Source organism: Lethenteron reissneri, chromosome 52, assembly GCF_015708825.2.
Source record: "Lethenteron reissneri isolate LAM-NWPU_2019-01 chromosome 52, ASM1570882v1, whole genome shotgun sequence".
Lineage (NCBI taxonomy): Eukaryota > Metazoa > Chordata > Hyperoartia > Petromyzontiformes > Petromyzontidae > Lethenteron > Lethenteron reissneri.
Genome location: NC_083830.1, coordinates 4,881,550 through 4,893,838, shown reverse-complemented (window position 1 = coordinate 4,893,838; position 12,289 = coordinate 4,881,550). Strand labels below are relative to the sequence as shown.

The following is a 12,289-nucleotide window of genomic DNA, read 5'->3' as shown; positions in this document are numbered from 1 at the left end:
AAATGTAAGTTTTTGTTTTGTTTGGGAACACAAACTTTTGCATTTCCCAATGCGACCGTATTTGAGATTCGCAAATTATATTCAATATCCAAATATATATATATATCTGTAAAGTAACATGGCGATTGCAACTATGCATGTGGAAAACGTTGGATTAATAGTGTTTCACCTTCAGATTCAGCCAACTCACATCTGAATTACGGTAATCGTTTGATCAATCTCAATGCAGTATAATTTTCAGCATCACATTTCTTAAAGGTGCTAAATTTGTTAAATAATCCCCAATCAGTGACATAAAAATGGCTTCTCTAGATTTCACTCTAAAAAGAGCAAATCGACAAGGATGGGATTCGAACCCATGCGTGCAGAGCACAATGGATTAGCAGTCCATCGCCTTAACCACTCGGCCACCTTGTCACATGTTGGCATGATTCATAACTAATCTCAAAAATATATTCGTTCTAGGCATCACATTTCTTGAATGCATCAACATTTTTATCGGAGTTTCTGTGAACTTGCCAGTGGATTTGCAAACTTAAAAAATTCCGTAGAGGAATATGGCGCCATGGCTTAGTTGGTAAAGCGCCTGTCTAGTAAACAGGAGATCCTGGGTTCAAATCCCAGTGGTGCCTCATTGAGATATTTTATGGTATTATTCTGCATGAGTGCATTACGGGTTAATAATCCAGGTAACTACCTGGTTATTGAGTTGACTTCTTTAGAAGTGTTAAGGAGACTTGTTTTTTCCATCACAACATTAAATGGGTGCCAGTTCAAATCCTGTGCATGATTTATTTTTAGAAATTGAAAATGTAAGTTTTTGTTTTGGAACATAAACGTTTGCATTTCCCAATGCGACCGTATTTCGAGATTTCGCAATTAATATTCAATATCCAAATATATATATATCTGTAAAGTAAACACGGCGATTGCAACTATGCATGTGGAAAACGTTGGATTAATAGTGTTTCACCTTCAGGATTCAGCCAACTCACATCTGAATTACGGTAATCGTTTGATCAATCTCAATGCAGTATAATTTTTCAGCATCACATTTCTTAAAGGTGCTAAATTTGTTAAATAATCCCCAATCAGTGACATAAAAAATGGCTTCTCTAGATTTCACTCTAAAACGAGCAAATCGACAAGGATGGGATTCGAACCCATGCGTGCAGAGCACAATGGATTAGCAGTCCATCGCCTTAACCACTCGGCCACCTTGTCACATGTTGGCATGATTCATAACTAATCTCAAAAATATATTCGTTCTAGGCATCACATTTCTTGAATGCATCAACATTTTTATCGGAGTTTCTGTGAACTTGCCAGTGGATTTGCAAACTTAAAAATTCCGTAGAGGAATATGGCGCCATGGCTTAGTTGGTAAAGCGCCTGTCTAGTAAACAGGAGATCCTGGGTTCAAATCCCAGTGGTGCCTCATTGAGATATTTATGGTATTATTCTGCATGAGTGCATTACGGGTTAATAATCCAGGTAACTACCTGGTAATTGAGTTTGACTTCTTTAGAAGTGTTAAGGAGACTTGTTTTTCCATCACAACATTAAATGGGTGCCAAGTTCAAATCCTGTGCATGATTTATTTTTAGAAATTGAAAATGTAAGTTTTTGTTTTGGAACATAAACGTTTGCATTTCCCAATGCGACCGTATTTTGAGATTTCACAATTAATATTCAATATCCATATATATACTTGTGAAGTAAACAAGCCGATTGCAACTATTCATTTGGAGAACGATGGATTAACACGTTCCTTCAGAGTGCGCAGGTAGGAACTTGGTTGGACAGCGCATTCGTGCGATCCGTGTCACGTGGCGCAAGCGGCGCGTCTCGTGGTGCTGAGCCCGTCCGAAGCGCTCTATGAACTACAAATCGAGGGCGTGGCTATGCGCGACAGACATACAGACGGACAAATAATCCCTGGTGGGCAGTGTGGAACTGTTGTTCCTACCTGTAATTGCGTTTCACCTTCAGGATTCAGCAAATTCACATCTAAATTACGGTAATCGTTTGATCAATCACAGTGCAGTGTAATTTCTCAGCATTCCATTTCTTAAAGGTGCTAAATTTATGAGATGATCCCCGATCAATGACATAAAAAATGGCTTCTCGAGATTTCACTCTAAAAAGAGCAAATCGACAAGGATGGGATTCGAACCCATGCGTGCAGAGCACGATGGATTAGCAATCCATCGCCTTAACCACTCGGCCACCTTGTCACATGTTGCCATGATTCATAACTAATCTCAAAAATATATTCGTTCTAGGCATCACATTTCTTGAATGCATCAACATTTTTATCGGAGTTTCTGTGAACTTGCCAGTGGATTTGCAAACTTAAAAAATTCCGTAGAGAAATATGGCGCCATGGCTTAGTTGGTAAAGCGCCTGTCTAGTAAACAGGAGATCCTGGGTTCAAATCCCAGTGGTGCCTCATTGAGATATTTTATGGTATTATTCTGCATGAGTGCATTACGGGTTAATAATCCAAGTAACTACCTGGTAATTGAGTTTGACTTCTATAGAAGTGTTAAGGAGACTTGTTACTCCATCACAACATTAAATGGGTGCCAAGTTCTAATCCTGTGCTTGATTTATTTTTAGAAATTGAAAATGTAAGTTTTGTTTTGTTTGGGAACATAAACTTTTGCATTTCCCAATGCGACCGTATTTTGAGATTTCGCAATTAATATTCAATATCCAAATATATATATATATCTGTAAAGTAAACACAGCGATTGCAACTATGCATGTGGAAAACGTTGGATTAATAGTGTTTCACCTTCAGGATTCAGCCAACTCACATCTGAATTACGGTAATCGTTTGATCAATCTCAATGCAGTATAATTTTTCAGCATCACATTTCTTAAAGGTGCTAAATTTGTTAAATAATCCCCAATCAGTGACATAAAAAATGGCTTCTCGAGATTTCACTCTAAAAAGAGCAAATCGACAAGAATGGGATTCGAACCCATGCGTGCAGAGCACAATGGATTAGCAGTCCATCGCCTTAACCACTCGGCCACCTTGTCACATGTTGCCATGATTCATAACTAATCTCAAAAATATATTCGTTCTAGGCATCACATTTCTTGAATGCATCAACATTTTTATCGGAGTTTCTGTGAATTTGCCAGTGGATTGCAAACTTAAAAATTCCGTAGAGGAATATGGCGCCATGGCTTAGTTGGTAAAGCGCCTGTCTAGTAAACAGGAGATCCTGGGTTCAAATCCCAGTGGTGCCTCATTGAGATATTTTATGGTATTATTCTGCATGAGTGCATTACGGGTTAATAATCCAAGTAACTACCTGGTAATTGAGTTTGACTTCTTTAGAAGTGTTAAGGAGACTTGTTTTTCCATCACAACATTAAATGGGTGCCAAGTTCAAATCCTGTGCATGATTTATTTTTAGAAATTGAAAATGTAAGTTTTTGTTTTGGAACATAAACGTTTGCTTTTCCCAATGCGACCGTATTTTGAGATTTCACAATTAATATTCAATATCCATATATATACTTGTGAAGTAAACAAGCCGATTGCAACTATTCATTTGGAGAACGATGGATTAACACGTTCCTTCAGAGTGCGCAGGTAGGAACTTGGTTGGACAGCGCATTCGTGCGATCCGTGTCACGTGGCGCAAGCGGCGCGTCACGTGGTGCTGAGCCCGTCCGAAGCGCTCTATGAACTACAAATCGAGGGCGTGGCTATGCGCGACAGACATACAGACGGACAAATAATCCCTGGTGGGCAGTGTGGTACTGTTGTTCCTTCCTGTAATTGCGTTTCACCTTCAGGATTCAGCAAATTCACATCTAAATTACGGTAATCGTTTGATCAATCACAGTGCAGTGTAATTTCTCAGCATTCCATTTCTTAAAGGTGCTAAATTTATGAGATGATCCCCGATCAATGACATAAAAAATGGCTTCTCGAGATTTCACTCTAAAAAGAGCAAATCGACAAGGATGGGATTCGAACCCATGCGTGCAGAGCACAATGGATTAGCAATCCATCGCCTTAACCACTCGGCCACCTTGTCACATGTTGCCATGATTCATAACTAATCTCAAAATATATTCGTTCTAGGCATCACATTTCTTGAATGCATCAACATTTTTATCGGAGTTTCTGTGATTTGCCAGTGGATTTGCAAACTTAAAAAATTCTGTAGAGGAATATGGCGCCATGGCTTAGTTGGTAAAGCGCCTGTCTAGTAAACAGGAGATCCTGGGTTCAAATCCCAGTGGGGCCTCATTGAGATATTTTATGGTATTATTCTGCATGAGTGCATTACGGGTTAATAATCCAAGTAACTACCTGGTAATTGAGTTTGACTTCTATAGAAGTGTTAAGGAGACTTGTTACTCCATCACAACATTAAATGGGTGCCAAGTTCTAATCTTGTGCTTGATTTATTTTTAGAAATTGAAAATGTAAGTTTTTGTTTTGTTTGGGAACACAAACTTTTGCATTTCCCAATGCGACCGTATTTTGAGATTTCGCAATTAATATTCAATATCCAAATATATATATATATCTGTAAAGTAAACACGGCGATTGCAACTATGCATGTGGAAAACGTTGGATTAATAGTGTTTCACCTTCAGGATTCAGCCAACTCACATCTGAATTACGGTAATCGTTTGATCAATCTCAATGCAGTATAATTTTTCAGCATCACATTTCTTAAAGGTGCTAAATTTGTTAAATAATCCCCAATCAGTGACATAAAAAATTGCTTCTCTAGATTTCACTCTAAAAAGAGCAAATCGACAAGGATGGGATTCGAACCCATGCGTGCAGAGCACAATGGATTAGCAGTCCATCGCCTTAACCACTCGGCCACCTTGTCACATGTTGGCATGATTCATAACTAATCTCAAAAATATATTCGTTCTAGGCATCACATTTCTTGAATGCATCAACATTTTTATCGGAGTTTCTGTGAATTGGCCAGTGGGATTGTAAACTTAAGAAATTCTGTGGAGGAATATGGCGCCATGGCTTAGTTGGTAAAGCACCTGTCTAGTAAACAGGAGATCCTGGGTTCAAATCCCAGTGGTGCCTCATTGAGATATTTTATGTTATTATTCTGCATGAGTGCATTACGGGTTAATAATCCAAGTTAACTACCTGGTAATTGAGTTTGACTTCTATAGAAGTGTTAAGGAGACTTGTTTTTCCATCACAACATTAAATGGGTGCCAAGTTCAAATCCTGTGCATGATTTATTTTTCGAAATTGAAAATGTAAGTTTTTGTTTAGGAACATAAACGTTTGCATTTCCCAATGCGACCGTATTTTGAGATTTCACAATTAATATTCAATATCCATATATACACTTGTGAAGTAAACAAGCCGATTGCAACTATTCATGTGGAGAACGATGGATTAACACGTTCCTTCAGAGTGCGCAGGTAGGAACTTGGTTGGACAGCGCATTCGTGCGATCCGTGTCACGTGGCGCAAGCGGCGCGTCACGTGGTGCTGAGCCCGTCCGAAGCGCTCTATGAACTACAAATCGAGGGCGTGGCTATGCGCGACAGACATACAGACGGACAAATAATCCCTGGTGGGCAGTGTGGAACTGTTGTTCCTACCTGTAATTGCGTTTCACCTTCAGGATTCAGAAAATTCACATCTAAATTACGGTAATCGTTTGATCAATCACAGTGCAGTGTAATTTCTCAGCATTCCATTTCTTAAAGGTGCTAAATTTATGAGATGATCCCCGATCAATGACATAAAAAATGGCTTCTCGAGATTTCACTCTAAAAAGAGCAAATCGACAAGAATGGGATTCGAACCCATGCGTGCAGAGCACAATGGATTAGCAGTCCATCGCCTTAACCACTCGGCCACCTTGTCACATGTTGCCATGATTCATAACTAATCTCAAAAATATATTCGTTCTAGGCATCACATTTCTTGAATGCATCAACATTTTTATCGGAGTTTCTGTGAATTTGCCAGTGGATTTGCAAACTTAAAAAATTCCGTAGAGGAATATGGCGCCATGGCTTAGTTGGTAAAGCGCCTGTCTAGTAAACAGGAGATCCTGGGTTCAAATCCCAGTGGTGCCTCATTGAGATATTTTATGGTATTATTCTGCATGAGTGCATTACGGGTTAATAATCCAAGTAACTACCTGGTAATTGAGTTTGACTTCTTTAGAAGTGTTAAGGAGACTTGTTTTTCCATCACAACATTAAATGGGTGCCAAGTTCAAATCCTGTGCATGATTTATTTTTAGAAATTGAAAATGTAAGTTTTTGTTTTGGAACATAAACGTTTGCATTTTCCCAATGCGACCGTATTTTGAGATTTCACAATTAATATTCAATATCCATATATATACTTGTGAAGTAAACAAGCCGATTGCAACTATTCATTTGGAGAACGATGGATTAACACGTTCCTTCAGAGTGCGCAGGTAGGAACTTGGTTGGACAGCGCATTCGTGCGATCCGTGTCACGTGGCGCAAGCGGCGCGTCACGTGGTGCTGAGCCCGTCCGAAGCGCTCTATGAACTACAAATCGAGGGCGTGGCTATGCGCGACAGACATACAGACGGACAAATAATCCCTGGTGGGCAGTGTGGAACTGTTGTTCCTTCCTGTAATTGCGTTTCACCTTCAGGATTCAGCAAATTCACATCTAAATTACGGTAATCGTTTGATCAATCACAGTGCAGTGTAATTTCTCAGCATTCCATTTCTTAAAGGTGCTAAATTTATGAGATGATCCCCGATCAATGACATAAAAAATGGCTTCTCGAGATTTCACTCTAAAAAGAGCAAATCGACAAGGATGGGATTCGAACCCATGCGTGCAGAGCACAATGGATTAGCAATCCATCGCCTTAACCACTCGGCCACCTTGTCACATGTTGCCATGATTCATAACTAATCTCAAAAATATATTCGTTCTAGGCATCACATTTCTTGAATGCATCAACATTTTTATCGGAGTTTCTGTGATTTTGCCAGTGGATTTGCAAACTTAAAAAATTCTGTAGAGGAATATGGCGCCATGGCTTAGTTGGTAAAGCGCCTGTCTAGTAAACAGGAGATCCTGGGTTCAAATCCCAGTGGGGCCTCATTGAGATATTTTATGGTATTATTCTGCATGAGTGCATTACGGGTTAATAATCCAAGTAACTACCTGGTAATTGAGTTTGACTTCTATAGAAGTGTTAAGGAGACTTGTTACTCCATCACAACATTAAATGGGTGCCAAGTTCTAATCTTGTGCTTGATTTATTTTTAGAAATTGAAAATGTAAGTTTTTGTTTTGTTTGGGAACACAAACTTTTGCATTTCCCAATGCGACCGTATTTTGAGATTTCGCAATTAATATTCAATATCCAAATATATATATATATCTGTAAAGTAAACACGGCGATTGCAACTATGCATGTGGAAAACGTTGGATTAATAGTGTTTCACCTTCAGGATTCAGCCAACTCACATCTGAATTACGGTAATCGTTTGATCAATCTCAATGCAGTATAATTTTTCAGCATCACATTTCTTAAAGGTGCTAAATTTGTTAAATAATCCCCAATCAGTGACATAAAAAATTGCTTCTCTAGATTTCACTCTAAAAAGAGCAAATCGACAAGGATGGGATTCGAACCCATGCGTGCAGAGCACAATGGATTAGCAGTCCATCGCCTTAACCACTCGGCCACCTTGTCACATGTTGGCATGATTCATAACTAATCTCAAAAATATATTCGTTCTAGGCATCACATTTCTTGAATGCATCAACATTTTTATCGGAGTTTCTGTGAATTGGCCAGTGGGATTGTAAACTTAAGAAATTCTGTGGAGGAATATGGCGCCATGGCTTAGTTGGTAAAGCACCTGTCTAGTAAACAGGAGATCCTGGGTTCAAATCCCAGTGGTGCCTCATTGAGATATTTTATGTTATTATTCTGCATGAGTGCATTACGGGTTAATAATCCAAGTTAACTACCTGGTAATTGAGTTTGACTTCTATAGAAGTGTTAAGGAGACTTGTTTTTCCATCACAACATTAAATGGGTGCCAAGTTCAAATCCTGTGCATGATTTATTTTTAGAAATTGAAAATGTAAGTTTTTGTTTAGGAACATAAACGTTTGCATTTCCCAATGCGACCGTATTTTGAGATTTCACAATTAATATTCAATATCCATATATACACTTGTGAAGTAAACAAGCCGATTGCAACTATTCATGTGGAGAACGATGGATTAACACGTTCCTTCAGAGTGCGCAGGTAGGAACTTGGTTGGACAGCGCATTCGTGCGATCCGTGTCACGTGGCGCAAGCGGCGCGTCACGTGGTGCTGAGCCCGTCCGAAGCGCTCTATGAACTACAAATCGAGGGCGTGGCTATGCGCGACAGACATACAGACGGACAAATAATCCCTGGTGGGCAGTGTGGAACTGTTGTTCCTACCTGTAATTGCGTTTCACCTTCAGGATTCAGCAAATTCACATCTAAATTACGGTAATCGTTTGATCAATCACAGTGCAGTGTAATTTCTCAGCATTCCATTTCTTAAAGGTGCTAAATTTATGAGATGATCCCCGATCAATGACATAAAAAATGGCTTCTCGAGATTTCACTCTAAAAAGAGCAAATCGACAAGGATGGGATTCGAACCCATGCGTGCAGAGCACAATGGATTAGCAATCCATCGCCTTAACCACTCGGCCACCTTGTCACATGTTGCCATGATTCATAACTAATCTCAAAAATATATTCGTTCTAGGCATCACATTTCTTGAATGCATCAACATTTTTATCGGAGTTTCTGTGAATTTGCCAGTGGATTTGCAAACTTCAAAAATTCCGTAGAGGAATATGGCGCCATGGCTTAGTTGGTAAAGAGCCTGTCTAGTAAACAGGAGATCCTGGGTTCAAATCCCAGTGGTGCCTCAGTGAGATATTTTATGGTATTATTCTGCATGAGTGCATTACGGGTTAATAATCCAAGTAACTACCTGGTAATTGAGTTTGACTTCTATAGAAGTGTTAAGGAGACTTGTTTTCCATCACAACATTAAATGGGTGCCAAGTTCAAATCCTGTGCTTGATTTATTTTTAGAAATTGAAAATGTAAGTTTTTGTTTTGGAACATAAACGTTTGCATTTCCCAATGCGACCGTATTTGAGATTTCACAATTAATATTCAATATCCATATATATACTTGTGAAGTAAACAAGCCGATTGCAACTATTCATTTGGAGAACGATGGATTAACACGTTCCTTCAGAGTGCGCAGGTAGGAACTTGGTTGGACAGCGCATTCGTGCGATCCGTGTCACGTGGCGCAAGCGGCGCGTCACGTGGTGCTGAGCCCGTCCGAAGCGCTCTATGAACTACAAATCGAGGGCGTGGCTATGCGCGACAGACATACAGACGGACAAATAATCCCTGGTGGGCAGTGTGGAACTGTTGTTCCTTCCTGTAATTGCGTTTCACCTTCAGGATTCAGCAAATTCACATCTAAATTACGGTAATCGTTTGATCAATCACAGTGCAGTGTAATTTCTCAGCATTCCATTTCTTAAAGGTGCTAAATTTATGAGATGATCCCCGATCAATGACATAAAAAATGGCTTCTCGAGATTTCACTCTAAAAAGAGCAAATCCACAAGGATGGGATTCGAACCCATGCGTGCAGAGCACAATGGATTAGCAATCCATCGCCTTAACCACTCGGCCACCTTGTCACATGTTGCCATGATTCATAACTAATCTCAAAAATATATTCGTTCTAGGCATCACATTTCTTGAATGCATCAACATTTTTATCGGAGTTTCTGTGAATTTGCCAGTGGATTTGCAAACTTAAGAAATTCTGTAGAGGAATATGGCGCCATGGCTTAGTTGGTAAAGCGCCTGTCTAGTAAACAGGAGATCCTGGGTTCAAATCCCAGTGGGGCCTCATTGAGATATTTTATGGTATTATTCTGCATGAGTGCATTACGGGTTAATAATCCAAGTAACTACCTGGTAATTGAGTTTGACTTCTATAGAAGTGTTAAGGAGACTTGTTACTCCATCACAACATTAAATGGGTGCCAAGTTCTAATCCTGTGCTTGATTTATTTTTAGAAATTGAAAATGTAAGTTTTTGTTTTGTTTGGGAACACAAACTTTTGCATTTCCCAATGCGACCGTATTTTGAGATTTCGCAATTAATATTCAATATCCAAATATATATATATCTGTAAAGTAAACACGGCGATTGCAACTATGCATGTGGAAAACGTTGGATTAATAGTGTTTCACCTTCAGGATTCAGCCAACTCACATCTGAATTACGGTAATCGTTTGATCAATCTCAATGCAGTATAATTTTTCAGCATCACATTTCTTAAAGGTGCTAAATTTGTTAAATAATCCCCAATCAGTGACATAAAAAATGGCTTCTCTAGATTTCACTCTAAAAAGAGCAAATCGACAAGGATGGGATTCGAACCCATGCGTGCAGAGCACAATGGATTAGCAGTCCATCGCCTTAACCACTCGGCCACCTTGTCACATGTTGGCATGATTCATAACTAATCTCAAAAATATATTCGTTCTAGGCATCACATTTCTTGAATGCATCAACATTTTTATCGGAGTTTCTGTGAATTGGCCAGTGGGATTGTAAACTTAAGAAATTCTGTGGAGGAATATGGCGCCATGGCTTAGTTGGTAAAGCGCCTGTCTAGTAAACAGGAGATCCTGGGTTCAAATCCCAGTGGTGCCTCATTGAGATATTTTATGTTATTATTCTGCATGAGTGCATTACGGGTTAATAATCCAAGTTAACTACCTGGTAATTGAGTTTGACTTCTATAGAAGTGTTAAGGAGACTTGTTTTTCCATCACAACATTAAATGGGTGCCAAGTTCAAATCCTGTGCATGATTTATTTTTAGAAATTGAAAATGTAAGTTTTTGTTTAGGAACATAAACGTTTGCATTTCCCAATGCGACCGTATTTTGAGATTTCACAATTAATATTCAATATCCATATATATACTTGTGAAGTAAACAAGCCGATTGCAACTATTCATGTGGAGAACGATGGATTAACACGTTCCTTCAGAGTGCGCAGGTAGGAACTTGGTTGGACAGCGCATTCGTGCGATCCGTGTCACGTGGCGCAAGCGGCGCGTCACGTGGTGCTGAGCCCGTCCGAAGCGCTCTATGAACTACAAATCGAGGGCGTGGCTATGCGCGACAGACATACAGACGGACAAATAATCCCTGGTGGGCAGTGTGGAACTGTTGTTCCTACCTGTAATTGCGTTTCACCTTCAGGATTCAGCAAATTCACATCTAAATTACGGTAATCGTTTGATCAATCACAGTGCAGTGTAATTTCTCAGCATTCCATTTCTTAAAGGTGCTAAATTTATGAGATGATCCCCGATCAATGACATAAAAAATGGCTTCTCGAGATTTCACTCTAAAAAGAGCAAATCGACAAGGATGGGATTCGAACCCATGCGTGCAGAGCACAATGGATTAGCAATCCATCGCCTTAACCACTCGGCCACCTTGTCACATGTTGCCATGATTCATAACTAATCTCAAAAATATATTCGTTCTAGGCATCACATTTCTTGAATGCATCAACATTTTTATCGGAGTTTCTGTGAACTTGCCAGTGGATTTGCAAACTTAAAAAATTCCGTAGAGGAATATGGCGCCATGGCTTAGTTGGTAAAGCGCCTGTCTAGTAAACAGGAGATCCTGGGTTCAAATCCCAGTGGTGCCTCATTGAGATATTTTATGGTATTATTCTGCATGAGTGCATTACGGGTTAAAAATCCAAGTAACTACCTGGTAATTGAGTTTGACTTCTATAGAAGTGTTAAGGAGACTTGTTACTCCATCACAACATTAAATGGGTGCCAAGTTCTAATCCTGTGCTTGATTTATTTTTAGAAATTGAAAATGTAAGTTTTGTTTTGTTTGGGAACACAAACTTTTGCATTTCCCAATGCGACCGTATTTTGAGATTTCGCAATTAATATTCAATATCCAAATATATATATATATCTGTAAAGTAAACACGGCGATTGCAACTATGTATGTGGAAAACGTTGGATTAATAGTGTTTCACCTTCAGGATTCAGCCAACTCACATCTGAATTACGGTAATCGTTTGATCAATCTCAATGCAGTATAATTTTTCAGCATCACATTTCTTAAAGGTGCTAATTTGTTAAATAATCCCCAATCAGTGACATAAAAAATGGCTTCTCTA

At 39.2% G+C, this 12,289-nt stretch overlaps 25 non-coding genes across 25 annotated transcripts; 13 read left to right on the top strand and 12 right to left on the bottom strand.

Annotated features, from left to right (window-relative positions):
• Positions 1–335: 335 nt before the first annotated feature.
• On the bottom strand, positions 336–417 carry TRNAS-GCU (transfer RNA serine (anticodon GCU)). The gene has a single exon. It is a non-coding gene; the product is annotated as a tRNA-Ser (tRNA).
• A 142-nt stretch (positions 418–559) lies between these two features.
• On the top strand, positions 560–632 carry TRNAT-AGU (transfer RNA threonine (anticodon AGU)). Its single transcript has one exon. It is a non-coding gene; the product is annotated as a tRNA-Thr (tRNA).
• A 510-nt stretch (positions 633–1,142) lies between these two features.
• Positions 1,143–1,224, bottom strand: TRNAS-GCU (transfer RNA serine (anticodon GCU)). The gene has a single exon. It is a non-coding gene; the product is annotated as a tRNA-Ser (tRNA).
• A 141-nt stretch (positions 1,225–1,365) lies between these two features.
• On the top strand, positions 1,366–1,438 carry TRNAT-AGU (transfer RNA threonine (anticodon AGU)). The gene has a single exon. It is a non-coding gene; the product is annotated as a tRNA-Thr (tRNA).
• A 717-nt stretch (positions 1,439–2,155) lies between these two features.
• On the bottom strand, positions 2,156–2,237 carry TRNAS-GCU (transfer RNA serine (anticodon GCU)). The gene has a single exon. It is a non-coding gene; the product is annotated as a tRNA-Ser (tRNA).
• A 142-nt stretch (positions 2,238–2,379) lies between these two features.
• On the top strand, positions 2,380–2,452 carry TRNAT-AGU (transfer RNA threonine (anticodon AGU)). Its single transcript has one exon. It is a non-coding gene; the product is annotated as a tRNA-Thr (tRNA).
• Positions 2,453–2,969: 517 nt separating this feature from the next.
• On the bottom strand, positions 2,970–3,051 carry TRNAS-GCU (transfer RNA serine (anticodon GCU)). Its single transcript has one exon. It is a non-coding gene; the product is annotated as a tRNA-Ser (tRNA).
• A 140-nt stretch (positions 3,052–3,191) lies between these two features.
• On the top strand, positions 3,192–3,264 carry TRNAT-AGU (transfer RNA threonine (anticodon AGU)). The gene has a single exon. It is a non-coding gene; the product is annotated as a tRNA-Thr (tRNA).
• A 718-nt stretch (positions 3,265–3,982) lies between these two features.
• Positions 3,983–4,064, bottom strand: TRNAS-GCU (transfer RNA serine (anticodon GCU)). The gene has a single exon. It is a non-coding gene; the product is annotated as a tRNA-Ser (tRNA).
• A 140-nt stretch (positions 4,065–4,204) lies between these two features.
• On the top strand, positions 4,205–4,277 carry TRNAT-AGU (transfer RNA threonine (anticodon AGU)). The gene has a single exon. It is a non-coding gene; the product is annotated as a tRNA-Thr (tRNA).
• A 518-nt stretch (positions 4,278–4,795) lies between these two features.
• On the bottom strand, positions 4,796–4,877 carry TRNAS-GCU (transfer RNA serine (anticodon GCU)). The gene has a single exon. It is a non-coding gene; the product is annotated as a tRNA-Ser (tRNA).
• A 142-nt stretch (positions 4,878–5,019) lies between these two features.
• Positions 5,020–5,092, top strand: TRNAT-AGU (transfer RNA threonine (anticodon AGU)). The gene has a single exon. It is a non-coding gene; the product is annotated as a tRNA-Thr (tRNA).
• Positions 5,093–5,811: 719 nt separating this feature from the next.
• On the bottom strand, positions 5,812–5,893 carry TRNAS-GCU (transfer RNA serine (anticodon GCU)). The gene has a single exon. It is a non-coding gene; the product is annotated as a tRNA-Ser (tRNA).
• A 142-nt stretch (positions 5,894–6,035) lies between these two features.
• Positions 6,036–6,108, top strand: TRNAT-AGU (transfer RNA threonine (anticodon AGU)). The gene has a single exon. It is a non-coding gene; the product is annotated as a tRNA-Thr (tRNA).
• Positions 6,109–6,827: 719 nt separating this feature from the next.
• TRNAS-GCU (transfer RNA serine (anticodon GCU)) lies at positions 6,828–6,909 on the bottom strand. The gene has a single exon. It is a non-coding gene; the product is annotated as a tRNA-Ser (tRNA).
• Positions 6,910–7,051: 142 nt separating this feature from the next.
• Positions 7,052–7,124, top strand: TRNAT-AGU (transfer RNA threonine (anticodon AGU)). The gene has a single exon. It is a non-coding gene; the product is annotated as a tRNA-Thr (tRNA).
• A 518-nt stretch (positions 7,125–7,642) lies between these two features.
• TRNAS-GCU (transfer RNA serine (anticodon GCU)) lies at positions 7,643–7,724 on the bottom strand. The gene has a single exon. It is a non-coding gene; the product is annotated as a tRNA-Ser (tRNA).
• A 142-nt stretch (positions 7,725–7,866) lies between these two features.
• TRNAT-AGU (transfer RNA threonine (anticodon AGU)) lies at positions 7,867–7,939 on the top strand. Its single transcript has one exon. It is a non-coding gene; the product is annotated as a tRNA-Thr (tRNA).
• Positions 7,940–8,658: 719 nt separating this feature from the next.
• Positions 8,659–8,740, bottom strand: TRNAS-GCU (transfer RNA serine (anticodon GCU)). The gene has a single exon. It is a non-coding gene; the product is annotated as a tRNA-Ser (tRNA).
• Positions 8,741–8,882: 142 nt separating this feature from the next.
• On the top strand, positions 8,883–8,955 carry TRNAT-AGU (transfer RNA threonine (anticodon AGU)). The gene has a single exon. It is a non-coding gene; the product is annotated as a tRNA-Thr (tRNA).
• A 940-nt stretch (positions 8,956–9,895) lies between these two features.
• On the top strand, positions 9,896–9,968 carry TRNAT-AGU (transfer RNA threonine (anticodon AGU)). Its single transcript has one exon. It is a non-coding gene; the product is annotated as a tRNA-Thr (tRNA).
• A 516-nt stretch (positions 9,969–10,484) lies between these two features.
• Positions 10,485–10,566, bottom strand: TRNAS-GCU (transfer RNA serine (anticodon GCU)). Its single transcript has one exon. It is a non-coding gene; the product is annotated as a tRNA-Ser (tRNA).
• Positions 10,567–10,708: 142 nt separating this feature from the next.
• On the top strand, positions 10,709–10,781 carry TRNAT-AGU (transfer RNA threonine (anticodon AGU)). Its single transcript has one exon. It is a non-coding gene; the product is annotated as a tRNA-Thr (tRNA).
• A 719-nt stretch (positions 10,782–11,500) lies between these two features.
• Positions 11,501–11,582, bottom strand: TRNAS-GCU (transfer RNA serine (anticodon GCU)). Its single transcript has one exon. It is a non-coding gene; the product is annotated as a tRNA-Ser (tRNA).
• A 142-nt stretch (positions 11,583–11,724) lies between these two features.
• On the top strand, positions 11,725–11,797 carry TRNAT-AGU (transfer RNA threonine (anticodon AGU)). Its single transcript has one exon. It is a non-coding gene; the product is annotated as a tRNA-Thr (tRNA).
• Positions 11,798–12,289: the final 492 nt, after the last annotated feature.